We start from the raw sequence: 27,997 nt of genomic DNA, 5'->3' as shown, positions 1-27,997 counted from the left end.
CATCTCCTGTCAGCCAATTAAATAAGACAAACTGCTCATTGCAGGCAATGTTATTCGTTTTTCAAGCCAACAAAAGTTACTTCCTATGAACGAGGAGAGCGTTTGATTGGTCTACTCAGACAACCCTGCTGGTGTCCGCCCGATGCTTGCGTCGGCGGTTACGGAAGTTTGTCTTCTGGAGATTGGAATAAAAACATATTGGAATAGTTTTACGTTATGGGGAACAAGGACCCGCAATTTTTTCTGAGAAGGAAATGAATGCTAGGTCCCTAGGCAGGACCCACGGCTTGCTCTTTGCCACTATGCCAATAATATATGACGGAGTATATTTCTGTAAGAAAAAATAGAAAATTTTCCTTCGTACTTCACGAAAGGAGATCATTTTCGGGGCGATATGAACCAGCTCAAAATTATTCCCAGTTACCTTAAGTTGCTGATTCGTTACACTAAATTACATTATTTGCTTTTTTGGACTCTGCTGCTGAATGCATTATGAGCCCCAGGCTTCAACCTCAGTACACCAGAGCGTCAGAATTTCAGCTTGTTAACCGCCATGCTCGTGTAATCGAGCTTGTGTCGTTTGTGTTCGGCTGACAATGACTCAAATTGAAAGTTTCTTCAAAAATATTTTATTCATGTTGAAAACAGGAATCACTTGTTCTGTTCTCTGCCCGTGTTCGCAAGAAGCGACTACACTAAAATTTTCTTGTGTGAAAGTTTCCGCCAATCCTAATGCTTGACGGGTCGCTAGCAAAGGCGGCTCACCAATGGCGAAGAAGTCCTATGATTGAATACTTTGTGCATTTGGCCTCTGTTCCTTGGCTTTGTTCAGCCAAGTACAACAGCAGGGTCGCTGAGCGCACATGTTGTAAACAAAGCCGTCTTAGTTCTGTACGAGATGAAAATCGTGTCTTTCACGCTGTTTAATCTGTATCTTCAACTTTTTTTCTTCTGTTCTCTTTTCCTCTGTTTTGAGAAGTTCGGTTTCAAACTCTACGCAATCGTCTTCATCTTGATCACGTGAGCTGAAGGCGCCTGTCATCGGAACATTTTGGTCCAGCTGTTGAAAAAAGGTAATGTTCAATAACAAAGTGTGAATCATGGGCAACAAAACATAGGCTTTCTCACACGCGATTTTAAGACTCGCTGCTTTGTGTGTAACGGCCGTGTTTTTAATGCGGGATTGTATTAAGCATAAATGTTCCAGGCGTGATTATTTGGTATTTTTCAAAGCTTACTTACAGAGCTCCATGCTCACGGTCTTAACTGCAGCCCTGATCATTTTGAGAAGGGACATTATGCTCAACGATATCCAGTAAGGCAGCATGAATGGCTCGTCCGGGGTGAGGCAGCGTAATGTCAATTATTCATTTTGCACAAGATTGCACATTGTTGTGTTGGTACACGCGGGATAGGCGCACTTTTATTGTATAGACTATAAAGCGTGTCAGTAATATCCGTAAATCTATTTATCTACGATGACGCGTTTCAATATTTTATCACGAATGAGACCTAATGTCCTGGTAGTTTTTGATAAAGTAGGGTAGTACCAGCACAGTTATGACAGAAAGGTCCATACAAGGCCAATAATAATCTTGGTGGAAAAGAGCGTTACAAGCGTGACTAGATTGCCAAGACAAGAGCGGGTGCGGACAAAGTAGTTTTACTTCGTAAGCACGATACACACGCTGCAGAAATTTAAACAAAGCGCAAATAAAAAGCAATGAAAAATCCAAGCGCTTTCTTACCAAAGGTAAGCTAAACAAGAGCGTGCAATGGCTATGCCAAAGACATAGCCAATCAGTTTGCTAGTCGAAGTGTCCGATGGTGAGCTTACACGCGAAGGTTTGTTGCAATGCACAGTGAATACCGTGTAAGATTGCCGCACGCACATTTCGCGAAATCTTGTGCATGCGCGGTACTATTGGAATGCGCTTAAGGTACACATTGAAGGAAACACACTTTTAAAGACGTCTGTTACGGAGATGCGCTGATATATACGTCACGGTGTATATATAGCCTGTAGTTTCTGTCAGTGTAAGTACTAAATTGTCACATATAGGTAACAACAATTTTTCCTTTAGCACGTGGCTAACGGCGATGACTCGCTTTTCTGTAGTTAGGGATAGCGCAGCTGTCTGCCTGGGGGAGATATCCTTGTGCGACTGAAAAAAAACTGTCACAGCATAACTTCAGATGATTTACGAGCTTGCACATTTTCTTGTAAGCTGAAATGTTCATCACGAGAATACGGTTTAAAACAACATGGCTCTATTTCCTCGCACCATCCCAGCCAAGAAAACGCATTTCAGCACCGTGACGCCGATCATATAAGGACAGTGATGTAGTTCATGACTACCTTTCTGTTTAACAGGAATATTAATTCCTGAGAAAACCGCGACTTGTGAGCGCCAAATCTGAACGGGACGTTCAATATGAATACGCGAGGCTCCAGTTGACTGCATATTCTGCTGGATGTCTCATGTCAATTTGGGTGTGTGCGTGTGTGTTTGTGTAGTTCGCTTTTGCTTCATACGTTGATCATATATAATTTTCCAGTGAAGCGGGGCACGTAAAGTACTTACATTCAGCGCGCGCCGTATACACTTAAAACGGCACCATATCTTCAAAAATGCTGGGGAAGTGAGGTGGATATTTTTTTGTAGTTCAGTGTCTTTCCCTGCATAAAAAAGAGATAGCATCATAGTGACCGAAAGACATACTACAAGAAATGCAAACCAACAAACGACATAGACATACAAACCAACAAGGAAACAACAATTCCGCGCTTGGGCGGCAGTCAAGTTATGCAGGTTGTTTCGACGCCCGGAAAGAAATCCCGGTCACTAGTCGAACTAGTTACATGAATAATGTTTTAAGGGAACGATATTATTACAAGGATACAGTTTATACCTTTTTGGACTCTTAAGGATGGTCATTTGTCTCATCGCTAACACATTTACCCTTACCGCTGTAAAAGCGTTTTTTGTACACAAACGTGAAGTTAAACACCTGCGATGAAAGGAACGCATTGAAACTTTGTGTGATTTTTCTGAGCAGTTTGTGCGCACTGAGACACGTGACACACGAGACGGCGAGCGATAGCTACTGCGATTTCAACACCTCGAATTGGGTGAGTTCATTCGTCTTCACAGTCTTCTTATAAGATCACTAGAAATGAAGACTAAATGCGCACACACGACAGCATGGGCGCTGAACTTACCACTTCGTTAATTCCAAGCGAGTGGCTATTTCTGCACAGTGTGTCGGGCCTATAAAAGCATATTTCAAGCAGAACTGCGCATTATTTATTCTATTCATGTGTCTACATACACCTGGAAGAAAATGACACCACTTTTTCATGCAGCGCCAAAGACGGGCAGCTACCATGCTTGTCGCCTACTGTCCTTATAGAAAACGCTTCGACTATTTCGCATTCGGTCTTAGCTTTCTATCTTAGCATAAAACAGCTTTTTGTTAGAAAACATAGATATGCGTGCAAACTTTTCGTTGTGTTCACACAAATGGGTGCCATGTCCTTTTCCGACGTCATTATCGTGCTGTCCTGCCCTGTCGTTGAAGCTTTGACAGGTCTATCAAATATAATAAACCCGTCCACAACTTAGGGGTATTTAGTACAGTGTATTTGACGTAGATATCCTAAATTTCGGTCCTGGTAATTAGTATCAAATTGCCGGAATTTTGTGTTCTTCCATATGGTCCACACTATAGATAACTTAAAAGGTGGAAAAAAATTCCATTTACACTACGTTGGTTTGCGACATTTTTCTAGATATTGCGCGACCTTATGGAGTGAGGGAATAAAATACACAAGTTGTAAAAACGTAAAAGGTCCACATAATATGTACCGCATAAGATAAATGTCTATTTCATGATGTTTAAGAGAGTAGAAGGATAGTAGAAAAATTTTACAACATAGATTGAACATATGGCTAAATATATCCACTATTAACCTGATAGCGTTAATGGCCCCGTGTCGCAAAAAATCCGGCGTCGGGCACCGTTTGGGCACAAATATTTTCGAACCACCCATACCCAGGCCCTCCATGGGGCGCCGGGAAGCTAATGAAATAATTGAATTTCTCAAGCTAAAATATGTAGAAAAATTGTAAAGTGCCACTTACACACAACCTATAGGCATGATAGCGTCGGATTAAAATTTTTACTATACGACAAAACGTAATTATGTAACGAGAAAACTCAAAGAAACACCTTTTCAAGCGTTTCTATCATACAATGACCGACCACGGCGTCCGCGACTTGCGCGCGCCGGCACGTGAGCGTCTTGGAGGCCACGGAGCGGCGCGCCCGGTTCCTTGCAATACCTCCAGATGGCGCGTGCCTCCTCCGCCTCGAGGCCCATGCAGAAAGCCTACCTTTGTGGATTTCGTTCGCAGCCAGTGTTTTCCGGTAACCATTACCGTTACATACGCTCCATTTGCCGGGAAGCGTGAGAAGCAGTCAGGGATTTTTGAATGCTACGACGTTCCACTCTTAAAGGCAAACCTTAGGCGTCCTTCATCTTTTTTTTAGGAAAAATAACTGTCTTAGGAATAATAATAAGGTACATATAAAGAACTGTACCAACCCAGATCGGTTTATCCTGGTCTATGGATACCTATAAAAGTGCGCTTGCTGCAAATTTCGCAAGAACAAATATATATAAATAGAGCGCTTAAGCGAAGCTGTTAAGTGCTAATTTTCCCACTGTCTTGTCCGCGTGTAGAAAAAATGCCGAAGATAGTGCAATGCCAGGCCGGCCCGCGGCGGAGGTGACGCAGGCGTTAAGCACTACGTGGGCCGTTCCGTAGAATAGTACAACACCGGGCCGACTCGCGGTGATTCACGGTGGAGGTGAATCAGACGTTAAGCACTGGCCATACTAAGGCCGATACCAAAGATAGTCAATACCAGGTTGACCCGCGGTGGAGGTGAAGCTGTCGTTAAGTACTCTCCATACGTGGACCGATCGTAAAGGTAGCGAAATGCCGCGCCGACCTGCGGTGAAGATACAGTTCGCCATTTAGGGGCCCACATGCACAGCTTCGCTCGTCATCCTTTTCCAGAGTAGAAAGGTACTGATATATTGTCCTGAAACGTTGTCAAACTGGAACTCTCTATACGCCACTGTTATTCGTGGAAATAACTTTTAAAGAAAATTAGAATCCCTGCATTGCGATTGTTATTAATGTCTTTGTATTGCTTGCTTTTACTGCACCTTTGTATACATTTTTCTTGCTTGTAGTCAAATAACTTAGTAGCAGACAGGACGAGCTTGAGAAGACGTCTTTGACATGAGTCAACCACCACAGCCTACTAAGGGGAAGAAGTCAAGCTTCGCCTTGACCGAGAAGACAGCGATTGCATCTAGCAGCATCTTATATGACCAAGTAACTTCCATGTGTAATCATGGTGGCAAACCGTAAGCGATTTAGAATCTGGTAATGGAACTTTAGGGGACTCCAGCGCAAGAGTAACGGACCTGGGTAGCGATGACATACTCTTAGCCACTAGCATTGACGTGGAGAAGGAACGACTGAAAAATTTTAGCATCACAGATTGGGACCTGTTTTGCATAATCAGGGAAGAACGTAAGCAGCCCCGGGACCCGACCCCTACCCTGGACCAATGGTCAGAGCAGCTCAAACAAGATGCCAGGCCGGCCTCCAAGTCGATCCGGACTGACCTCGAAGTCGACAGGATGGAGAATCGTCTGGCGCATCTTCTGAAAGCCAAGAGATGCTCCTCTACAGATGGAAGGGATGCATGTTCAATCGCAATCTCCGTAATAAGATTCCGGAAGTGAATAGAACTATAGAAGAGGATTGTCAGGAGCTAGCCAAACAGCAGCGGGACGAAGTTTGCACTTCGGTGGATGGTCAAATGAGAGTAAGGGGTAAGTGCAACCCGCTCAAACACCTCCTGGATGACATGAACTCTAAGTGTAATCAAAGGCGAGCGGTTGAGAAGGTTCTCCACAAGGCGAGGCAATCGGAACCCGAAGATGCTACTTCAGATCGGCTGGCAAGCAGATATCTTCCGGTCGAAAACGCCAGTCCAATCGACCACCCTGCATACTAGGGCAAGCCCAATCCAATGCTAGACGAACCATTCAGCACTAGTGAAGTTAGGGTCGTACGGCACAGTCTAAATGGCAAGTCTGCCCCTGATTTAGACGGAATCGCTAACAGAGCTCTAAAGAACCTGGACGATGACTCCCTGAGGATATTAATCGGCTCTGGGAGCTGGGATTGGTGCCGGAAACCTGGAAGTCAGCATCGGTTGTCCTCATTCCCAAAACGGGAAAGCCCCCGGGCCTTGCAAATCTTCGACCCATCTCTCTCACGTCCTGCGTGGGTCAGGTGGCAGAGGACGTCATTCACAATCATATTTCGGAACACGTTGAGAAGCACAATTTATTCCCATACAACATGAATGGCTTTCGTTCGGCTTTGTCCACACAGGATGCGATGAAACTAATAAAATGCCAAGTCACTGACAACGCAACCGGAGATGTCAGGGCTATCCTGGGTTTAGATCTAGAGAAGGCTTTTGACAATGTGTTTCACGTTCAGATTCTGCATGTCATATCGGAGCTCAATCTGGGTGCGGCCTTTTATAGCTATATAAGCTTCTTTCTCAAGGGGAGGCAGGCGACGCTCAAGACTGGTCATCTTAAGACTGAGGCATTCGAGATCGGATTTACGCACACGCCCTAAGGTGCGGTGGTATCTCCACTTCTTTTCAACATACCAATGAGGGTTGTCAATAAAGCTCTCTTGCATTAAAACTGTTCGCTGACGATTGTGTTCTGTTCAGTGAGGTAACCGGTTGCTATGATCAGATAACCCTGAACAATAATCTTCAAAACCTTCCTTCTTGGTGCAATCGTTGGAACATGGAGGTAAATGCTAACAAAACAGTTTACATGAAGATAACTAAAAAAATAAATAGCCTATCTTTTCCTTACGCTCTCGGATCTGAACCATTAACCGAGGTTAGGGAATACAAATATCTTGGCGTCACAATAACTCATAACCTGCACTGGAACATTCACATTTCTAACGTATGTAACTCAGCCTTTCGTAAACTCTGTCTTCTACGTCATAAACTAAAACAAGCTCCCGCTGAAACTAAACTTTTAGCCTACACATCAATAATAAGGCCAAAACTGGAGTATGCCTGCATAGTGTGGGACCCTTACACAAAAACGAACATTGGTGCACTAGAAAGAGTACAGCGTAAAGCAATCAGATTTTTTTTTTTCGAAATACCGTGTGACTGATTCCCCGACAGCAATAATGAGACAACATGGCATTCAGACATTGGAAATACGAAGAAAAATACAACGGCTGAAATTTCTTTTTCTTCTTAAAAATAATCTCCTCGCCCTCACTCCTGAGCCTTATGTAACGCCAATGGCAGCACGCCGAACACGTCATCGTCATGCTGACTCTCTAACTCCCTATAATGCCAGAACTAACATTTTTAAATATTCTTTTTTCCCACGCACTATAACCGATTGGAATAATTTACCTCAGTCGCTACTAAACAGTACTGATTCCATTGACCGTTTGAACTACTGATTTCATGGTAATAACTGAAATTGATCTTTGTGTTACATTCCTTCTCATTGCTTAAAATTGTACTGACGGTTCATTTGTACATTTACTCTTCACTTTTGTTTTGGGAATTGTTTGGTTACAAGAACGAGTGTTCTTTTTACCCATTTGGTTCTCGCAGCTGGTGGACTCCATTGCTATTGTGCACACTAATTTGGTCCTTTTGTTCTTACGTCTGCAAATGCAATTATTCTGTATTTTGTATGCCCCTCCTGCCTGGGCCTCAATGAGGCCTGCAGTATTGTATAAATAAATAAATAAATAAAATTTGTGGGGTCAGTCACACGCTTTATGCAGATGATATAACTATCTGGTGCACCAAACGAAGCGGAGGGGAGGTTGAAACAGGCCTCCGCACGGCAGTAGATGAGGTCGAGTCATATCTGGAAAACACGGGACTGAGATGTTCGCGTAGTAAATCCGAGCTACTCCTTTACAGGCCAATCAGGAAGGACGACGCCAAGCCTAAGGGTTGGAAGTCGCTCTCGGACGTTGATATCAATCTAGGTACACGTGATGGAGGCCTCATTCCCAGAGTCCACTCTGACCGTGTACTAAGCATAGTTATTGAATCCTATGGGTCCAACAACCTCACGTTGGCTAGAATCACCATAAAAACGGAAAATGTAATTAGGCTCATCAACAAAGTGTCTAGCATAAGGGGAGGCTTGAAGGAAGACAATGTGCTCAGGCTTTCCCACGCCTTCCTTATGGGTCACAGCATTCATGTAGCAGCTATGCCCAATCCGCATACTCCTCAGAAAAAGAAGTTTAACATCCTCGTTCGGAAAAGCATCAAAAGGGTTCTCGGCATCCCCAAGACAGCCAGTACAGAACGCCCCTATCAACTAGGAGTACACAATTTATTGGAGGAGATTATCGAGGCGTAGGAATCGCCCCAACTGGCTCGGCTGTACTGCTCTTCGGCGGGGAGAAATATTCTGGCCATTCTAGGCCTTAACCCAGTACTTGCTGAAGAGAGAAGGCATTGACTGACTGACGAAAAAAGAGCAAGCATTTAATGCAAAGGATAGAAAGTTTGGCGAGTTAGCGCTCGTCCTGTCTGCTTCTAGACTCAGACAGTGTCACTTCGTGCTACAATCCAAGATTAAGCATGCACTTACTTTGGGTCAATTCCTCGGAATGACACCCACATCACAATGAGGGAAGGCGTAGGGCTAGGTCGATTACGATCCTGAAGAAGATCAAGGACGAACCCCAATCGGACTGCTTTGTGGATGCAGCTCAATATGGCCGCTCGTCTCCCTTTACCATACCGGCAAAATATCACAGATGCCATGCTGTTTCGACAGCCTCGGTGGCTGGGACCACTTCTTCTAAAGTGGAGCACTTTGGCTCTTGGACGACAACACAACACAAATATACACAGACTCTAGATCGGCTGTAAGGGCATTCGCCTCGGGCTCCATCACGAATGCGGCCCATAGTATTCTCAGGAACAGGTTAATCCCTCCGCATGCGATTACTCGGTTTCCGGCACACCTGGGCCGCAATCTGGACTTTCTCACCAATCTCAATGACAGTGCCAGCTCCCAGGCCCGCGTACTATGTCTCCGCGCGTGAGGAGGAGGCTTGTCAGAATTCAATGTCCAAGAGTTCCGGGACACTATTCACCTTTAATGAATTCAAAAAAAAAAAAAAAAAAAAAACATTTCTACCTGTAGAGAAGAATCTTTCCTCCACCACAGAAAAAGATCACAAGACCGGAAACTACAATCCTTAGGATGCTTCATACTAGCTCTTATCCTAGTCCGGCCTTCATGCATGTTTATAGCCGGACGTTTTGAGCTCACAGTGTCCTAGCTGCGGGGGGACATGCAATTTAGATCACATGCTCTGGCAGTGTTCCTCGTTACAAGAGGATAAGGACATCACTGAACAGAAGTGGAACTCGGCCGTCAAGAGCTCGGAATACCATCGTCAGCTTTGGGCTGTTAAGAGCGCCTGCAATGCGGCGGTTAGGTTAGGCCTAACTGCCCACACGTGGGAGTGGCCCGCGGTGAGAAGCGGCCCCAAGGTGTGGCGCTTCTCAGGATCCTTTTAACAAAGTTCAGCGTATCCGTATCTGTATGGCTGTTAGTTGTTTTTTATGAATCTCACTTGCTTCGTTCATAGCCCATTCTGCATGGATCACACGGTGGTTCGCAATATTCGAAGGCGAAAGCCTGTGCGCTCGAGACATTCATTAAATTACATGACCTTCACATTCGAATGCGTTGTTACGTCTTATTAATTGTATTCTCCCACCAAAGTCATGGATACGAGTGCCGTAATTCACGCTACTTTAGTTAACTGTTCCTTAACTTCGCACTATTAGCACCAAAGGTCGAGGGTGCCACTCCAACTAAAGGTCATGGGTTCGAGTGCAATATTTAACTCCATAATAACTGTACGTTAATTACCTTGGTCTTACTACCAAAGGTTGTGGGTTCGACTTCCACATAAGCTCGAAGGTTCGACCCGCACCGAAAGTTATGGAGTCGACTGCCTGAATTAACTCTATGTCAGTTAAGGTTGCTTTTTGGCATGAGGAGCGCCATCGAAGTCAGCTCCCGAAGAGGACGACGACGAACGCGAAAGGATTGGCACAACCGCGAGGGGTAGTATGGGAACGCTGGCATGATGAGCGACAACGGAGCATGTTGTGGAAGAACGCGCGAGCAGTGGCACGAGCGGGTGCCTACGCGAGGCGAGCTCACATGACTTTCTGTAGCGCATGCCGCGTTTTCCGGATCATAGGGCGCACATGTGACCCACTTTGGGCTTTTGCCTTAATAAATAAATAAATAAATATACTCCGAGGACGCCTAAGCTTCGACTCGAAGAGTGGAACGCCCGATAGCATTCGAAGATCCCTGACTGCTTCTCACGCTTCCCGGCAACTGCAGCTTATGTAACCGTCATGTTTACCGCAAACGCTGGCGGCGAACGCTATGCATGAAGGAAGGCCTTCTGGCATAAACGCCGCCTCTTGGACTGGCCGAGATGTGGCGGAGGCAAGCGCCATCTGGAGGTGTTGCAAGGAACCAGGTGCTCCACTCCGTGGCTTCCAAGATATTCGCGCGCCAGCACGTGCAAATGGTGGACGTTGTGACCGGTCTACAGATGGTAGAAACGCTGGAAAAGGGGCTTGTTTGAGTTTTCACGTAACAGAATTGTATTCTCGAATATCCAATTTACAGTCCGACGCTATTATGTCTGTAGGTTACGTGTAAGTCGTATTTTACGCTTTTTTACCTATCTTAGCTTGAGAAATTCAATTAGTTTTGTAACTTCGTTGCGCCACATGGACGTACTGCGTATGTGTGCTTCGAAATTATTTTTGCCGAAGTGAGGTGCGACGGTAGACGGTGACCTCCGGATATTTTGCGACATGGAGCGCTTAGCGCAATCACGCTAATGAATAAATAAATAAATAAATAAATAGTCGATTCCGGGTATTTCCATGTGATTGAGCGCGTCAAAGTACGAAACGCGGAGGGAAGTGTTCCTTTCTCGCGTTGTAGCTCAGTGACGTAGTGGTGTCGCCACTCTTACTATTCTTTAGTTTTAGTTGTGTATTTTATCTCTGAAAGCAGTTTCAGAGCCGGAATCTTCAATCACAGAGCACGCATCAAATCGTTTTCATTGAGGAACTAAAATTGATCCGGATATAATGTTTATTTAGAGGAAGTGGTATGAATGAAGCTGTAACCAGGAAATATTCGAACTTGTTAAGTATTTTGTATAGTTCTTTCTATTTGCGAAAGCGCCACTTATTATATCACCGAATAGTATAATGCTCCAATTTCCCGTTTTAGCTCACTCCTATAGACATGGTGAAATTGAAGTGGAGATAAGTGTTTGCACGGAGAGAGCTGAGGAAAAACATGTGAAATTTGCTGTACATTTAGGTATGAAATTAAATGGCAGAAACATAAGGAATTGGTAATGAGGCACATGCACCACTGGCCAAGTTATTACGTCTGGTGAGCCCGTCGCAGGTCTGGCTTCGCGGCGCAATGGTATAGTCAGCTGAGTCATTCTGCATTGTAATATCAAATGGAATCAAAATTATTTTAAAACTCTAAGTTGTGAGTGGCTGTTGCAACTCGAGGTAGCGTTTAGGCTAGGAATCCTTCAGGTACAGGGATAAATACGTCCGGGAGTAGGACCGAAAGAAAAAAGAAATATTTTACATTAACTCACTGGCTCCAGTTACGGAAGTCCATTCCATATAATAGTGCTTTAAATGTTGGCGCTCACTGCAAGTCTATGCACACATCAGGCCTATCGCCCGCTGTATTATTGCAATGCCAGCGCAATCGCTCGCTTTCCAATGGGAGTCGTTGGCGCGCGCCATGGTTCAGTGAGTTGCCGCGACGTGACGCTACCCAGATGGCACGAGGCGCATGTCAGAGCGCCCGCCGCTGCCATTCCCATGGAGAAGAGGTACATACTCCGTCCCTCTCCTATATCCCACGTCTGTCAGGTTTCAACCTTCGTAGCCCTTTCTTTGTAGCTCTCTGTCCATCCGTGGTGCGGTGCTTTTAATGCGAAAGCATTCTATGCCCCATTACTCGAAAATCTGGCGTTGTCGTAGGCAGCGTGACGTAAAGATGGTACCAGAAATGGCCGACGGCGCGAATAGTAAAAAACCACTTCAAGAATTGCTCGGATTGTCGTCAAATTTGTCAGACAGGCTTCTGTAAACAACGTAAGTTAATGCCTTCGAAAGAAACGGTAAATCTCGCTCTGGATGGGAACCGAAACCAGGTCTTCGGGGTGTGAAACGAGCACGCTTTCCCGACGCTATAGTGGCACCATGGTGTTGATTGACTAAGCTTTGCCTAGTGCGTGTATCATTGCAAACGTCACGACGCAGTCTCCCTCGCGCCACTTGTTCTTTGGGTTTCACCAGTACTGTGTCTATACTGCGATGCACTAGATTGCGTCTATATCAGCGGCAGCTGTGAAACGTGGTCAGCCATGGAGTACGGTGAACGGTTGCATCGGCCGCATTCGGCTGGCATTGAAAGAAAAAATAGAGGAGGCGTTGTCAAGACACGTCAGGGCACACCATTGCACCAAAGGTGTCCGCTTTTAAAGCAGTTCATTTCCCTAGTGACTAGACTAGGAAATCTGATGGCTGTGTCATGGCCAATCCAAGTCGCCGAATCGTTCGCAAAACCCCACCTATGCCGTCACCCTGTCCCGCCGGACTCCACCTCCTATGTTGCACCATCGCCCCCGCATTTGTCGTAACCGCGTAGTAATCTGGGAAACCGAAGTCGGCGCAGTTCCCAAGGTAGTGTTTACCGTTGGCCTCTTTCATCAATTAGCGGGCTCTCCTTCACGGCCAGTTTGTCATGATCAGGGTCAGGTACAGTCGAATTCGCGGTAGTTACCACTTCCAAGAAGAGAAGCGTTTGATGTCGCCCCGAAGTGAGCTCCTTTGTTTGTGCGTCACAGGCTAATGAAAGGGCTGTCTCGGGGGAAGCATCAAGGAGTGCTCATGACCATTTTGAGACCTAACAGGGCCCCACAGAAAGACTCTACGAGGGTTTTACTAAGCGTGCGCACCCGTTCGTCACCTAATAGCGTCGTCTTCGTAACAGAAATGAAGGATCTCTGAGCGCTTTTGGTGTCCAAGATGTATAATTAGGTAAAGGGACAAGAAATCTATTCGGAAATATTTTATACGAGGTGTTTTCTCAGGTGCCTTTTTTATGCGAATCACGCTGTCATGGTTACTGTCTTCAATTGAAAGATTTACGTATCTAGCTTGTTGAATGGTGTAGCGAATACCGAAACAGCGCAACAAAGGGCAAGGATAACGATAAAAGACCGTTACAAAATACCTACACCGGACGTCTTCTGTCTGTTTTACTTGTACCACTATCGTTGTCTTTTTTTCGCACTGTCCAGGTATTCGTTGTTACCTTAAATTTTTCAATGTGAGTATATGCCTTGAAACATGTTTAAAAAAAGGTTCACATGTTTTTCGGATATGTATTGTCAATATAACAGTTCCTCGCATTCATTTTGTATGTGATTCGAGAATTAGCTAATATAAATGGTCGAATATTTTTTTCTTTCGAATATAGCAACGGAACCTTATTGCATTATTGATGCTCAAAAACAATTAAGAGCGTTTCGGACAGTTCTACTGCAACATTTCAGTGGTTACTGCTTAGAGAAAACTTTTTCTGTATGATCACTGTAGCCAAAGTTATGCCCTCTTGCGGAGGTGGTGTTCAGCGGTGGCGCATTCTAGAGTCATTGAAAAAAGGAGTCTGAGATTACCGCATTTATTTGTGTGATGTGACCTGGCTTGACAATGGCTCTCGCTCATCACTTGGTTTTTATCTTCGGCATACGTTTTCCAAGCTCTACCTTGAACACGCTGCGCGGCATGCTCTGGGGCCGGGAACGCCATGTTTCTATTTTGCTGGCGAGCGTACTAAACCATTGGCTGCAGCTTCCATTGATTACAGCTGCTTGTGTTCAGACCTCCCATATGAACACAACAATCAAACCCCGGCCCTCAGTCCCCAGCAGCTGCGAAGCAACTGACCACGACGGCGGTCAGAGCTGCGACGCAGCAGAGGGTGCTAAGAATCCCTGGATCCGGACAGGCCGCCATTGCAATCTGAGCCTTTCAACGTTTAACGCTAGAACGTTATCGAGTGAGGCGAGTCTAGCAGTCCTGTTAGGGGAATTATAGGGCAGTCATCATCATCATCATCATCATCATCATCAGCCTGGTTACTCCCACTGCAGGGCAAAGGCCTCTCCCATACTTCTCCAACTGCCCCGGTCATGTACTAATTGTGGCCATGCTGACCCTCCAAACTTCCTAATCTCATCTGCCCACCTAACTTTCTGTCGCGCCCTGCTACGCTTCCCTTCCCTCGGAATCCAGTCCGTAACCCTTAATGACCATCGGTTATCTTCCCTCCTCATTACATGTCCTGCCCATGCCCATTTCATTTTCTTGATTTCAACTAAGATGTCATTAACGCGCGTTTGTTCCCTCACCCAATCTGCTCTTTTCTTATCCCTTAATCTTACACCTATAATTCTTCTTTCCATAGCTTGTTGCGTCGTCCTCAATTTAAGTAGAGCCCTTTTCGTAAGCCTCCAGGTTTCTGCCCCGTACGTGAGCACTGGTAAGACACAGCTGTTATAAACATTTCTCTTGAGGGATAAGGGCAACCTGCTGTTCATGATCTCAGAATGCCTGCCAAACGCACCCCAGCCCATTCTTATTTTTCTGATTATTTCACTCTCATGATCCGGATCAGCAGTCACTACCTGTCCTAAGTAGATGTATTCCCTTACCACTTCCAGTGCCTCACTACCTATTGTAAACTGCTGTTCCCTTCCGAGACTGTTAAACATTACTTTAGTTTTCTGCAGATAAATTTTTAGACCCACCCTTCGGCTTTGCCTCTCCAGGTCAGTGAGCATGCATTGCAGTTGGTCCCCTGAGTTACTAAGCAAGACAATATCATCAGCGAAGCGCAAGTTACTAAGGTATTATCCATTTACTCTTATCCCCAGTTCTTCCCAATCCAGGTCTCTGAATACCTCCTGTACACATGCTGTGAATAGCATTGGAGAGATCGTATCTCCCTGCCTGACGCCTTTCTTTATAGGGATTTTGTTACTTTTGTAAGGAAGTTTATTGAGCGAGTCCAACAAACGGGCGGTAGCTCGGAACAGTGAGCACGGAGAACAAGATGGTGGTGTTCGAACGCCGGTCTCGTGCCCTCCGCTCTTGATGATGATCGGTATGTCATTCTCTTCCTTGCTTCATTACAATTGCCCCCGTCGAGAAAGGTGGAGCCATCCTGGCGATCTAACAGGTGGGTACAAGAGGGTCGAAGTACGGCTTGAGGCGGTCTACGTGAACAACATCACGTCCACGTCGACGACGGTCGCCTTGCAGCGTAAGAGGCTCAATGACATAGTTTACGGGGGAAGTACGCTCGACGATGCGGTAGGGACCATGATAATTTGGGAGCAGTTTGGACGACAAGCCAGGGGCGCAGGGTGGTACAAGCAGCCACACAAGTGCTCCAGGAGCGAATGTTGCGGCTGGAGAGTGATCATCGCGGGCGTTTTTCTGGCGTTGTTGGTCGGCTGTAGTAAAGCGCTTGGCTAGTTGTCGGCAATCTTCAGCGTAGCGGGCCGCTGCTGACACGGGCGTGCACTCTGAGGTATCTGGTGCGTATGGCAGCAACGTGTCGATAGTGTGCGTCGGCTGGCGACCGTACAAAAGGAAGAAGGGGGAAAACCCGGTTGTGACTTGCGTAGCGGTGTTATACGCGTATGTCGCAAATGGAAGAACCAGGTCCCAGTTTCATTGATCAGATGCAACATGTGTCGCAAGCATGTCGCCCAGAGTCCGATTAAACCGCTCAGTGAGACCGTTCGTCTGAGGGTGTTAGGCAGTACACGTCCGATGTACAACGTTGCACTGGTGGAGAAGTGCTTGAATTGCATCGGAGAGAAATACGCGGCCACGGTCACTGAGGAGTTCGCGAGGAGGACCATGCCGAAGCACAAAACGCTTGAGGATGAAAGAGGCGACGTCCTGTGCTGTCGCCGTGGGAAGAGCAGCGGTTTCGGCGTATCGTGTAAGGTGGTCGACAGCAATGATAGCCCATCGGTTTCCGGCCGTGGTCAAAGGTAAAGGTCCATAAAGGTCAATTCCAACGCGGTCGAATGGGCGTTCTGGGCATGGAAGGGGCTGCAATGAACCTGCGGCAGGATGCGGTGGTTTTTTTCGTCGCTGACACTCGTGGCAGCCGCGAATGAACTTGCGGACAAAGCGAAACATTCCGCGCCAGTAGTACCTTTTCCGTAAGCGTTCATAGGTCTTGAAGACACCACCGTGAGCACACTGCGGGTCGGAGTGAAAGGAAGCGCAGATTGTAGAGCGAAGCGTTCGAGGAATAACTAGGAGCCACTTCCTACCATCTGGCGAGTAGTTGCGCCGGTACAAGAGGCCATCACGGATGCTGAAGTGCGAAGCTTGGCGTCGCAGAGTTCGAGTGGTCGAAAGAGTGGGTGCTCCGGATAAAACGTCAAGAAGCGAAGCGATCCAGGGATCGTGGCGCTGTGCAGAGGAGACGGTGGCGACGTCAAGAGCTGACAATGGAAGGGCTATAGCGGATATGGACGCAGTTTGGGTGGATAGTGGTGACCGCGACAGTGCATCAGCATCTGCATGCTTGCGTCCGGAACGATATATAACGCGGATGTCAAACTCTTGAAGTCGAAGAGCCCAGCGCGCAAGGCGACCTGACGGATCCTTCAACGAAGACAACCAACATACTGCATGATGGTCCGTAACTACATCAAACGTGCGGCCATATAAGTAAGGGCGGAACTTGACAAGCGCCCAGACTATTGCCAAGCATTCTTTCTCGGTGACGCTATAGTTTGATTCAGCCTTGGTGAGCGTTCTGCTGGCGTATGCGACGACATACTCTGTGAACCCAGGCTTTCGTTGCGCGAGAACAGCACCGAGGCCGACACCGCTGGCGTCTGTGTGCACCTCAGTTGCGGCCGTAGGATCGTAGTGGCGCAGTATAGGTGGTGACGTCAGGAGACGGCGAAGGGTGGAGAAGGCTTGGTCACACTCAGAAGACCATGACGAAAGATTGGAGGCGCTGCTTAAAAGTTGGGTCAAAGGCGCAATTATAGAGGCGAAGTTGCGCACAAACCGACGAAAGTAGGAACATAACCCTATGAAGCTTCGTAACTGCTTTAGAGTCGTCGGTTTGGGGAAGTCAGTCACGGCACGTAATTTAGCTGGGTCCGGAAGCACACCATCCTTTGATACAACGTGACCAAGAATTGTAAGTTTTCGCGCAGCAAAACGGCACTTCTTGAGATTTAGTTGCAGCTGAGCGGTTTTCAGACACGTCAGGACATGGTTGAGGCGTTCGAGATGGGTTGCGAAATCTGGCGCAAAGACAACAATGTCGTCGAGATAGCAGAGACACATGTGCCACTTCAAACCCCGCAGAACCGAGTCCATCATGCGTTCGAAGGTGGCAGGCGCCTTGCAGAGGCCGAAGGGCATGACATTGAATTCATATAGACCGTCAGGCGTGACGAAGGCTGTCTTTGAACGGTCGGCCTCTGCTAAAGGTACCTGCCAATACCCGGAACGCAAATCTAACGACGAAAAAAACTCGGCACCTTGTAGGCAATCAAGGGCATCGTCAATTCTGGGTAAAGGGTACACGTCTTTTCGAGTGACCTTGTTTAGTCGCCGGTAATCCACGCAGAAGCGAATCGATCCATCCTTTTTTTTAACGAGAACCACAGGGGATGCCCACGGGCTTTGTGAAGGGCGAATAACGTCGCGTTTAAGCATATCGTCAACCTGGTCGGTAATAACTTGACGTTCCGCGGTGGAGACGCGGTAAGGGCGTTGTCGCACTGGCGAGTTGGAGCCGGTGTCGATGTTGTGAACAATGGTAGAAGTTCGGCCAAGGGCACGTTGGGCAACATCGAAGGAGTCGCGGAACTGGTAGAGCAGCTGGAGAAGAGCAGAGCGTTCAAATGGGGACATTCCGTCTGCGATCGACGAATCGAATAGGTCAGCAGCTGGAACATCAGAAGGGGTAAGAGCACTGATGACGTCGAGGTCGCGTCGAGCTGAATCTTGCTGCACGGAAAAAATTTGGCCGATATCAATGGGTTGCACGCATCCAAGGCATTCACATTTAAGCAGTCTGATGGGATATGGAAGAGGATTTGTGAGGCAGAGAGCGCTTGTTCCATTCGAAATAGAGAGGGTCGAATAAGGCAAAAGAAGTGGCTTCCGATTTAGAAGAAGGCGTGATGGTTCAAAGAATGCAGCTTCATCACATATGCTGTTGCAGAATACGGGGAGCAAAACAGCTGCTGTCGGCGGAATTTCTGTGTCTTCTGTGACGACTATTTTGTGTGCGGCTTGATGAGCGGGGTAGTAGGACTGGTCACACAAGGGGAAGAGCTCAAGTTCAGATCTGGCACAATCAATAACGGCGTGACTGTACGATAGAAAGTCCCAGCCAAGTATAATGTCGTGCGAGCAAGAGGAAAGGACGATAAGCTCGACAATGTAGTGCTCTTTAGCTATAATAAGTCGAGCAGTGCAGGCAGCTATAGGCCGAACAGGGTCTCCATTCGCTGTACGTAAGGGCATCATCTCAAGAGGCGTGGTCACCTTCCGAAGCTTGCAGCAAAGTGTGGCGTCTATAACAGAAACGGCAGCACCGGTATCGACAAGAGCATATGCACGGATGCCTTCTACGAAAACTTCGACAATATTCGACGGCAAAGTGCGAGGACTTGAGCATTTCGACAGCGCAGTTCTTGCCTCACGAACTGCGGAGGCTAGTTTCCCTCATTTTCAGGGGCTGGTCGACGACGCATGGGCGACAAGGAGCGGCGACGGGGTGAAGGTGAGCGACGAGACGTGGGTTGCGGATAGTCACGTGAAGACGTGCTTGTTTGGGGACCCGGACCTTCATAACGAGAGCGGGGACGATCTATGTAGTTCGGTGAACGGGCGTCTGAGTATCCTGGCGCGCGACGGCGGCAGAATAGGGCGATATGACCAGGGCCACCACATGCAAAACAGATCGGCCGGTTGTCGCGCGTTCGCCAGGGATTTGCAGGGATGGGAGCAGACCATGTCACGGACGGCTGAATCGGGGCTGCAGCATACGACAAACCATGGGGTGGTGAGGGCTGTTGAAGCTGCTGCCGCTTTACTACCTCAGCGTAACTAAGAGGCGCGGCGACAGGTTGCTGCTGAATGGGCACCGGCATGGCCTCGGAAATCTGCTCTTGAATGACGTGTCGAAGCACGGGAGCCAACGGGATTGGTCGCTGCAGTTGCTGCTGTTGTGGGAGCTCCTGACGCTGAGCAAACGGCAGGAGAGACAACTGACGGGCCACCTCCTCACGCACAAATTCTTTCATTTGTGCGATAAGGTATGACTGGTCAGGCATGATGTCCAGTGCAGCGAGTGGTTGATTGTACGTCTGAGATGAACGTCGGGTGAGAGCCCGCTGCCTTCTCAACTCGTCATAGCTGTGGTAAAGAGTTACAACTTCAGACACAGTGCCAGGAGACTTCGCAAGAAGCATCTGAAAGACATCGTCGTCGACGCCCTTCATAATGTGCTGTATTTTGGCACTTTCGCTCATTGAGGCATCGGCGCGCCTGCAGAGATCGAGTACGTCCTCAATATAGGCGGTAAATGTTTCATTCGGTTCCTGTGCCCGTGTGCGCAGCCGTTGCTCGGCGCGTAACTTCCGCACGGCAGGACGACCGAAAACGGCAGATATTGCCTCCTTGAAAGCAGACCAGTTTTCAAATTCCGATTCGTGGTTCGTATACCACAGCTTCGCCACGCCAGCCAAGTAAAAGTTCGCGGTACTCAACTTAGCAGCGTCATCCCACTTGTTGGGTCCACTAACTTTTTCGTAGGACGACAGCCAGTCCTCGACGTCCTGGTCTTCCGTACCCGAAAATACCGGGGGGTCTCGCTGGCGAACGGGGCCGGGACAAACGGTGGCCGGGAGAGGTGGCGGCTGTTGGGCTGCGTCAGCTTGCATGGTCGAGTGCAACGTGCGGGATCGGAGTTCCAGGGTGCCGACGATGTGCGTACCCAGCACGATCCACCAAATGTAAGGAAGTTTATTGAGCGAGTCCAACAAACGGGCGGTAGCTCGGAACAGTGAGCACGGAGAACAAGATGGTGGTGTTCGAACGCCGGTCTCGTGCCCTCCGCTCTTGATGATGATCGGTATGTCATTCTCTTCCTTGCTTCATTACACTTTCTTTATGGAGGACTACAGTGGCTGTGGAGCCGCTATAGATATCTTTCAGTATTTTTACGTACGGCTCGTCTACACCCTGATTCCGCAATGCCTCCATGACTGCTGAGGTTTCGACTGAATCAAACGCTTTCTCATAATCAATAAAAGCAATATATAATGGTTGGTTATATTCCGCACATTTCTCTATCACCTGATTGATAGTGTGAATTTGATGTATTGTTGAGTAGCCTTTACGGAATCCTGCCTGGTTCTTTGGTTGACGGAAGTCTAAGGTGTTCCTGATTCTATTTGCAATTACCTTAGTAAATACTTTGTAGGCAACGGACAGTAAGCTGATCGGTCTATAATTTTTCAAGTCTTTGGCGTCCCCTTTCTTATGGATTAGGATTATGTTAGCGTTCTTCCAAGATTCCGGTACGCTCGAGGTCATGAGGCATTGTGTATACAGGGTGGCCAGTTTTTCTAGAACAATCTGCCCACCATCCTTCAACAAATCTGCTGTTACCTGATCCTCCCCAGCTGCCTTCCCCCTTTGCATAGCTCCTAAGGCTTTCCTTACTTCTTCCGGCGTTACTTGTGGGATTTCGAAATCCTCTAGACTATTCTCTCTTCCATTATCATCGTGGGTTCCACTCGTACTGTATAAATCTCTATAGAACTCCTCAGCCACTTGAACTATCTCATCCATATTAGTAATGATATTGCCGGCTTTGTCTCTTAACGCATACATCTGATTCTTGCCAATTCCTAGTTTCTTCTTCTCTCCTTTTAGGCTTCCTCCGTTCCTGAGAGCTTGTTCAATTCTATCCATATTATACTTCCTTATGTGAGCTGTCTTACGCTTGTTGATTAACTTCGAAAGTTCTGCCAGTTCTATTCTAGCTGTAGGGTTAGAGGCTTTCATACATTGGCGTTTCTTGATCAGATCGATTTGGGAAAAAGAACTCGGTCTCCATCGGGAAGCAACCGCACGTGGGAGGCAAACTTTGATCTTGCCCTGTCTTGGTTTAGCGCAACTCAGTTCGAAAATGAAGGAAAAGGACAAGTCATAGGATGAACGCTAACTTCGGGCTCCCATTTTTGCTACTGCTTTCTTTACCGTTTGCTGCCTCTTAACAAGGTTTAGCCCAGTCTAATCAGGTGACAGTTGCACAACGCGCTTTTAATATGCTGTGGGCAAAGATGCCGTGGCGCGCATGCTCAGAAAGGCACGCTTGCATTCATAAGCATTTGCGAACGCAGTTGCGCGTCATTTTGATGCCGTCTAAAAAAATTCTGAGGAGAAGGGCTGCGTGGGAGCTGTTCTGAAGCTGCGAAATGCGGACGCGCACTAAGAGGCTAAATAGTAAAGCCAAACCACTGAACGCCATTAAAAGAAATTATCTTACTTGTGTGACCCTTCCAAGGCACTTTGAAGTAGTCACATGATATAGTTGTTTTACCTTATAAGGTATTGCCCGTCCGAACCCCGGTAACATTTCGAAGGAAGCCGTAGGGGGGGTCTCAAGAAATTATCACCATCCGGGGATCTTTAACGTGCATCCAATATATGGCAGACGGACGTTTTGTGTTTCGGCTCTATCACAATTCAGTCACCGTTGGCTGAATTTGATCCTGAGACCTCATGTGTAGCGGCCGAAAGACAGCCGCTTGGCCACTAAGCCGAGTGACATAAATTTTTTATGATCTGATTAACCAGCAACGAGAAAGGGGGGGAGAGACAATGACAGGTTTTAAGTACAGAGTAGCCATAGATTAGGAACCACCCCAAATTTTTCGTTATGTGTACAAATTTGGGCTCCTTATTCAAGTTTACTAATATCCTGTCGGGTTCTACGAAAGAAAAATTCACTTTTTTTGTATGTTTTCATGTTCTTGAGAAATGGCGCAGCACAAGAGTGTAAAATATACTGATGCCCAAAATATAACATACCATAATGGTATTTGCTTCCAGGAACATTATTCAGAGGATTTTTTCAAGCCAGTAACATCGGCAGCCACAAAAGCGCTTAAAAAGCTAGGCGTGATCTAAAAACAATGTGGTCAGGTTTTGCTGTGCCAAGTTTACAGCTGCTTGTTTGAAGTGTCTAAACTTAGATGATCGTTACCAAAGCGTGTGTGATGCGAAATCTTGCAACGATGTAAGTAAATGCATGCTGTCCCCTCCTCTGCTTTTCACAATGCGAAATGTTCTGTCCGAGGGATATTAACGAGATGTAAAACTAACAGGTTAACAGGTACACTGCGAATACTATGTAGCCCACGGGTGTGATCCCATCAGGGCCACCCGCTTTGTAATGCCACAGCCGCGAGGGTTTGGCATCAATCTCTATTTAAAATAAATTAAATTGTGGGGGTTTACGTGCCAAAACCACTTTCTGATTGTGAGGCACGCCGTAGTGGGGGACTCCGGAAATTTTGACCACCTGGGATTCTTTAACGTGCACCTAAATCTAAGCACACGGGTGTTTTCGCATTTCGCCCCCATCGAAATGCGGCCGCCATGGCCGGGATTCGATCCCGCGACCTTGTGCTTAGCAGCCCGACACCATAGCCACTGAGCAACCACGGCGGGTATCAATTTCTATTGAATCACACTGGTTCAGTCATGAAACTTCGCCAACCACTTCATCACTACCACAAGATTATTAGCAGGTTTGAGATGCACATGCGACAGTCAAGTCATTCTGTCAGTATAAGCCACTTAAGACGTAGTAGAAAATGAACGGATTTAGATTCGATTGTTTTCACTAGTGCGTTGTTTCGCAGGCTTTTTGTATTCACAACGTCAGTCAAATAGTACTCAGGACACAGTTTAGTTAAGTTGGGGCAGCGAGGCGCGTATATGCTCGCGACAGAAAACAGTTCGTTCATCGAAGAATCACTGCATCCCAAATGCTTATACTAAGCAAGGTATCCCACAAGTTTCCAATTCAGGTTCGCTATTGTATCGAATTTACGTGAGTGATATTACAGATTTACCAGGCTCCCAGAAGATGGCGATGTATGGAGATGGTACAAATGTGTTCTTTACTGCCGATAAATGGACATAATTGCAGCAGTGTATAAGGTAATATACATCATTGTTATCTGAATGGTTGATGACAAAGAAACTCCGGCTGAACGCAAATAAAACAACGTATATTTTGTGTGCCAAATAAAAGAACTGATGGCAGAATACAAGTCAAATTTAATAGCTTCCTTATCAAACATGTCAAACAACAAACAATCTTGAGAATACATTGTAGTGAAGAATTATCTGTGAATACACATGTAAATTTAATTTGCAGTGAATTATTAAAAAATATTGATGTAATCTACAGAATTGCACATTTGATCCTTTTATGACTGAAACAACAGCTGTGTAATACACTTATTCAGTCAAAACGTTGCTACGAAATATGAGTATTGGGTGCGACCACCAGAGCAAATTACACGAAAGTGATAACCTTATTAAAAAGAGTTGTTCGCCTATATGCAAATTACTATGGCTGTTTTTCACAACTAAGAACAGCGCAATTATTCCAAAAAATATAAAATGCTCCATGCGGACAGAATATACTGTATGCAATTTCTAGAAATTCGAAAGAAAAACCGAAGCGCACAATGTATTCAACGTAACCTCTACGGATACTGCTTGCGGCACAGCCCACAAGAAAAATCGAAAACAAAAAATTCAATTATGGCGTTTTACGTGCCAAAACCACGATCTGCTTGTGAGGCACGCCGCAGTGTAGGACTCAAGAAATTTGGACCATTTCGTGTTCTTTAACTTGTACCTAAATCTAAGTACGCGGGTGTTTTCGCATTTCGCTCCCATTCGCACAGCGAAAAGAAAGAGCAATCACCGTAAAAGCACACTTCTCTATTAGTGCACAAATATGAGCAACACATACAGGGAATCTGAATCCTTAAACACTCCTTCAAGGACATTTAAAAGAAATAAGAGAATGGTTAAATAGGAAGACATATACTTTAAAATTGAATAACTAGGTTTTACAAAGGAAGAGTGTTTCTGCCATGAATTACACATAATTACTTATCAGCATCCACATCCTATCATTTCATGAAATATTTTTATCTTTCCGTGTTTTTTGTATTCTTACTATTTTATTTTAATGCATCCACTTCCGCTGTTCCATTTTTTTCCTTTTCATATTGTAATATTTTAGCACCCAATTAGTATATGTGATTTTTTTTAGCGCGCATGCTGTTGCTTTGTAGTGCTCTATAGACTCGATAAAATTTATTTAAAAAATATTTGTGTAATTTTTGAACATCACTAGAATCTAAAATATTTATTCGTACTCAGCGATGACTCGCATTGCTTAATAAATTTGAATGTACGTGAATGCAATGACAATGGACACTGTTCCTATATTTCCCCGCAGTAATCGAGTCTGTTATAAGTTGTAAAATTGTGCGTGTGTGTGCAATCTGTTGTCAACCTTGTCGCTTACCGGAGCTGAGGCATTTCTCAGGCTTTATGCCTTTCGTCTTAGTCTGCCCTCGTTTGAATGAACGACAAACAAAACTCAATTAAATTCAACTACCCGCCAGGTTACTTGTGCCATGCAACAACGCAGCATTGTGGTACTGATCGTTCACTTGGCGCGTTCGTGATTTTTGAAAAGTTCGAGCCGCCCGCACAGATAGAAACTGCGAAAGAAATTAGAAAGTAGTGCTTAGCCAGGCTTTTTCGTGCTATGACGTACTATTGCAAGCAGAGCGAGAAAAATTTCGCAAGAAACCATACCCCAACCTTACGCAGACGCGAAGTTGGATGGTTTTTCTCAGCGCTCTGAGAGCGGCGGCAGCGGTAACTGGGAAGCTCCATGGAAACCAACCCTCCCTGTTGCTAGCGGAGGGGGTGCACTTTTGTGATAATATGGAAGCTGGTTCTTCTAGTGACTCTCCCGGATTGCCAACGGGATGGATCGTCCCCTGGATGTGTCCGGCTTTGCGCACCAGGAGTAACCACAAGTTCTGGCGCAGGACTCGTGTTCTGGGACCAAGCTGGGCCAGGTGCAGGAAATGCGGGAGGATGTTCGTGCGTGGGTTAATATGGGGTGAGGAGACCGCACGGGTGTATTCACTGTAGACGTAAACCGCGTAGGATGCTACTCGCAGACGTGACACATTAATGTGAAGTGTCACATCATTACGCTTAATGTGATGTATAATTATTTGCGTCACAATTGATGAGATTGTCGGGTGAGAGATGCGTTTGCCCGTGTTAAGCAGTTGTGAGGGACTGGGTAGGAGCATCCACGATACGCAGGTGCTCTTGTGTCGAGCCCGGCGTGGCTTGTGGTGCTGAGCTAGACAAAGTTTAGGAGTACAGACTTCTTTGCATCAGATTGGGACGCTCGGTGTCTTGGCATTATACCCCTTGATGGCAAGGAATTCATTCTAAGAGGACCAGGAGGAATGGATGACAAGACAGGTGTCAATTCCTGAGCAAGCGCACTGGGAAAATAATACATACTTATTATTATCCAACAGCTTATTAACAATTTTTCTGTTTGAGGTAGCCTATTTGGGAATGGATTTCATGTCTCAATTCACAACATTTTCTTCAACGAACGCCATCTTCTTAGGAGCGTCTGGTGGCACTCTGCTTCCTTGTTTCAGTGTTGTCATTTCATGCTGCACCAGATAACTGAAAGCTGTTCTCCCTGATTTGAGATTCTCAGTTGTCCTGATGATCAGTTGAGAATAGCATCATTCACGTCCCAAATAATGTATATTAGCCAATTCATTTACCGAATAAATTTCACGCAAAGTTGATGTTTCATATGGATATAGTAAAATGACTAAGTTGGCACTGATTCTTGTTTGAAGGGCAGTGCCAGGACCCACAAAGGATTGAAGAAAGACCCAGGAGTCAGAAGAACGGGACATCGGCGTCATCTTTGAATGATATATTAATTGCATAAAACAAAACTAGCTTATGTTTGTCACTGATTTCGAAAAGCCTCGTCAGCGATTTGGACACAACATGCTGCGTATTCTTTATTTTCCTTAAGTTAAGAGCCAGCTTAGCTTCTGTACAGGATCTTGGGGTAGTACTTATAGGACGGATCAAGTCTCCGTTGTCCGCATGAAAAGACGAGCAATTAGGATTGTTATGATCACAGAGTACGCTGACTCAACCTAAACTTCATTCCAATCGCTGATATTACTACCCTTAAAGTCTGTACTCTTACAAAAAATTACATATTAGTGTAGTATCTAGTGACCCACTTCCCTTAGACTTCTTTCGTCTACCTACTAGAACCACGAGGTCTGCAAACCGACACAATTTTAACCTCCCACCATGTCATAATACTTATGGTGAAAGATTTATCGAACTTAAGGGTGCCCAAATTTGGTATGGAACTCCTAATGACATAAAAATTAAGAGCGATTTTACTATTTCATTTTAGACACTGCTGCTTCTCCACTAATCTGTTCAAATGGGGGATATTTTGTTCCTATCATATATAACATTTCCTATCATATTTATTCTTGTCAACCACTGCTGTTCTATCTGCTTACCCTTGTACCATAGTCTGTATTTTACCCAACACTAGCCTTCTGGCAATGCGTTGAAACCATTCTTGTGTATTTTTTAGATCGTATGCTAATAAGAAAGAAAAAAAGAGAAACGGGCATTTAGTTTAAAGTCTGAGCTTTGTCTGGTCAGTCGGTGTCTTTTTTCCGCAGAGACTAGGTTTTAGCGGTACACGGCCCATAAGAATAATGTTTCACTTTGTTTAGGATTGAGAAAGCACTCTATATTTGATTATTATGCTGAGGTCGTTTTACTCGAATATTCATAGTCGCCACGATTTTGTAATTTCAATCGTAAAACATTCCTAAAAAGCGGAGGATAAGTCTTAGCCGCGTAGTCAATTTAGTTATGGATTTATTCATGATGTCACTTGTTCTTTAGCGGGTCACTTGCGGACAAAATTGATCACCGAAAGCTGTAGTAGCTTACTTTTCGAAAAGTCTGTGGCAGAGAAAGATAATTCAGTCAGTATTCCAAACTGAAGCCTTAACTCCATTGACATTACGGCCCATTGCATGACACATGACACAATGATGACAAAGAACAGGTCCGCTGCCCGCTGCAATACTTTAGAGGTTAGCAACAGAGTTGTCAAGCGAATACTCAAAGAAGGAAACATTACACTATCCTTTCCCTTTGAAGTTTTCATCTTTGTTTACTTGAGCATATTCACACATTTAGGCTCGCTTGATGAACAATGAGCATACTTACACCGTGGGCTGAGTCATATTGAGATTTTCAGACAACTACTTCAGAAACCGTTCTGTCCTCCGTTTGTCTGAGTTTAGCACCACAGCTATTGGCTTTGAGCAATACGAACAGAAGCGAGCACTGTACATACCTTTCGCAATGCTGAAGATGGTGCCGAGCAGCATTGTTAACAGAGCTCCAACAAAGGAAATGGAAAAGGAAGAGAGCTGATACAGTGGGAAGATGTTGG

At 45.9% G+C, this 27,997-nt stretch overlaps 1 long non-coding RNA gene across 1 annotated transcript; it reads right to left on the bottom strand.

Moving 5' to 3' along the window:
* Positions 1-614: 614 nt before the first annotated feature.
* On the bottom strand, positions 615-27,997 carry LOC129383141 (uncharacterized). The gene is made up of 3 exons (XR_008611047.2): positions 27,899-27,997; positions 2,586-2,680; positions 615-1,060 (listed from the first exon to the last, which is right to left on the bottom strand). It is a non-coding gene; the product is annotated as an uncharacterized lncRNA (long non-coding RNA).

This window comes from Dermacentor andersoni, chromosome 3 (assembly GCF_023375885.2).
Source record: "Dermacentor andersoni chromosome 3, qqDerAnde1_hic_scaffold, whole genome shotgun sequence".
NCBI classification, from domain to species: Eukaryota; Metazoa; Arthropoda; class Arachnida; order Ixodida; family Ixodidae; genus Dermacentor; species Dermacentor andersoni.
This window is presented reverse-complemented; position numbering and strand designations above follow the sequence as displayed.